At 45.5% G+C, this 3,157-nt stretch overlaps 1 long non-coding RNA gene across 1 annotated transcript in view; it reads right to left on the bottom strand.

Moving 5' to 3' along the window:
* LOC114006750 (uncharacterized) overlaps positions 1 to 3,157 on the bottom strand; it is a 25,914-nt gene that overhangs the window by 21,795 nt on the left and 962 nt on the right. The gene's annotated exons all lie outside the window — the stretch shown is intronic.

The following is a 3,157-nucleotide window of genomic DNA, read 5'->3' as shown; positions in this document are numbered from 1 at the left end:
TCCAAAAAAAAAAAAAAAAAAAAAAAAAAAGAGTGAGCTAGGGGGCAGCAGGTGGCATGGTGGTTAAGACGCTGGACACCCACATGGTCAACCATGGTTTGAGTCCCAGACATGACAGCTTGCTTTCCCACTTTCCCTCTTTTTCTCTCTGGAGAGTGTGTGTGCCCTATAGCAAATTAAAAATAATATTAATAATAAATAAAATTAATTTTTTTTTAAAAAGATTGGGCTAAATGTGTATAGATAATGTGGAAAGGGATCAAGAAAAATTAATTGAAAAAAAGCAAGTTACATAACAGTACCTACTGTATGGGCTCATTTGTGATTTTTAAAGGATATTCCCTTATATTTACATATCACAAGAAAACAAAAAGTAAAACCAAAGAAATCTCCTGAAAGGAGAACCAAGAAACTGTTTGTGTACTCTGAGGATGGAGCTGAAGAATAGGAGCACAGGGAACAGCAGTTAGTGTAATGGCTATGTCGCTGGGCTCCCATGTAGTTAGTCGACCGCGGTTCGCGTCCTGGACCTGGTGGCTTAAAACTCACGCTGGGCGCGTGTGCGTACATGCCCAAGATCCCGAGAGGAGAATAGAGGAGAAGGGATTGCGGTGTGGCCATCCCCCCTGGGGGGTGATTTCTCGCTTTGTCTCTCTGTCTCGCTCTGTCTGGCGAGCACACGCACCTTGTAGCAAAAAAAAAACCTCTCCCCCCCCAAAAAAAAGAATAGGAGCACCGAGAGTGGTAAATTTACTTTTCTGCTTGTATTGAGGTTTGTTTTTGTTTTTAAGGCTTTTGCTATAGGCAAAACCAAAAGCATGTGCTTGTCAAAAAGTGACCGAGATAGTGAGAGGGAAAATGAGAAATTACTCCCCGAGGGGACGGTCTTACGGTAATCCCCTGTCCTCCTGGTATTTTGGACACACAGGCGCACACACACACCTGATGTGATTTTCTTTTCGTTTTCTTTTTAAATTATTTTATTTAACTTTACTTATTTATTTTAATTTGACCAGAGAGGGACAGAGAAAGGGAAAGTAAGAAAGCAAGTTGCCAGGTCCAAATCTCAAACTGTGGTCAACCATGTGGGAGTCCAGCTCCTTTAACCACCATGCCACCTGCCAGCCCTCACCTGGTATGATTTTCAAGTCACCAGGTCAGGGACTTAAACTGTGAGCAGCCATGTGGGGGTCCAGCACCTCAACCACCATGGCACATGCTGGTCCCTGCACTGAGTTTTTAAATCACTAAGTATTATTATTATCATCCTTTTAAATAATTATTTTATTTAACATTATTTATTTATTTTAATTTCACCAGAGAGAGACAGAGTGAGAGAGAGAGGGAGAGTGGGAAAGCAAGGTACCAGGTCTGGGACTTGAACCATGGTCAGTCAGGTGGGAGTCCAGCACTCTTAACCACCACACCACCTGCCTGCCCCAGTATTATTATTTCCTACAAGGTTAAAAATAAATATATGGGACTGCCAGGTGGAATGCTAGTTAAGGCACTGGACTCCCACACGGTGGCCCATGGTTCGAGTCCTAGATCTGGTGGCTTGCTTTCTCACTTTCCCTTTATCTCTTTTTGTCTCTCTCGGCCGAATTTGAGATAATAAATAAAGTAAAATAAAAAATTTCCAAAATAAATACGTATTTGTTCATTTGGGGGAGATAGGAAGGGTTGGGAGGTAACAAGGGAGAAGTGCCAACATGCTTGCGGAGCCCCGGTTTGAGACGGTCATGACTGGGGAAGAACTCACATTTGATTCTGTTGTCTACAGACACCCAGGATAGGTTTGCCAGCCAGGAGACTTGGGGAAGCAGGGTGTAGCAAGATCTACCTGTGTTCGACAGGAAGAGTGCCCCTCACTCTTTCAGGGTACGCTATGGTGCTTCTGCTTTCCCTTGGACCACAGTATTGTGAGGGCTCCTGGAGGGAACCAAGCAGGCACCCATTAAAAATATCTGGTGTAGGACCACCAGATGGTGTAAAGGTTATGCAGTTAGACTCCCACATGGTCGACCACAGTTTGAGTCCTGGACCTGGAGGTTTGAAACATGCCGGGCATATACATGTGCCTGCCCAAAATCCCGAGAGGAGAATGGAGAAGGGATTGCGGCTGGCCATCCTCCCCCAGGGGTGATTTCTTGCTTTCTGTCCTTCTGTCTCTCCAGTGAGCTCACATGCCCCATAACAAAAATCTCTTAAAAAAAAAAAAAATCTGGTGTAGGGCTACTCTGTGGCCTGGTGGTTAAGATGGCTGGACCCTACATGCTCAACTGCGTACAGAAACATCCCAGGCAAGCGGGCATGAATGCTCCAAATCCCGAGATGGAGGAGAAAAGATTGAGAAGGGTGTGTTCTCTCTCTCTTCAGCAAGCGCATACACTCTGGCAAATTTAAAAAGCAAGCAACAACAACAACAACAAAAACACCACCTGGTATAAACCAAGCGTAGCAGTACAGGTCTGTAATCCCAACCACCCAAGAAGCTGAGGTAGGAGGATCGTGAAATTGAGGCCAGTCTGGGCAACACACGGAGACCATATTTCAAAAATAAAGTAAAATCTGGGCCAGCAGATGGTGTGGTTAGGGTGGCCGGATTCCACATGGCTGACTGTGTCAGAACCCACAGCTTGAAAAACACGATGGGTGCATACACGTGCCCAAAATCCTGAGAGGAGAAATGACTATGGAGTGGTCATCCCCCTGGGGGGTGCTTTCTCACTTTCTCTCTCTCTTTCTTTATGGTTCTGGCAAATGTATGCAGTCTATAGCAAAAAAAAAAAAAAAAAAATCTGGTGGTAGCCCAACCTACCTAGGTAGTGCATTCCTTAGCATACTGGACTGCATGTTGGAAGCCACATGGCTGACCACAGGTTCAGTTACCAGGGTAGGCCTGAAAGCACTCTGCAGATGGGGGGTGGCCACTGGAGACCCTGAAGAGCTACAGGGCTGGAGACAGGGGATCAAGGTATTGGGAGACCCTGTCCAGGATCCTTGCCCTCTCAGCCTGTCTCCCATGTACACACATGCTTTCTGTCACTAAAAATATGTATCTGGTGAGTCTATCCAGTTGCTTAACACAGTTTGGCCATAAGGGCTCAATAAAAGGAGCAGTTAAGACCCCACCCCTGCCTAGTGGGGCATTCCT

Source organism: Tupaia chinensis, unplaced genomic scaffold, assembly GCF_000334495.1.
Source record: "Tupaia chinensis unplaced genomic scaffold, TupChi_1.0 Scaffold150006_1, whole genome shotgun sequence".
In the NCBI taxonomy this organism is placed as follows: Eukaryota; Metazoa; Chordata; class Mammalia; order Scandentia; family Tupaiidae; genus Tupaia; species Tupaia belangeri.
This window is presented reverse-complemented; position numbering and strand designations above follow the sequence as displayed.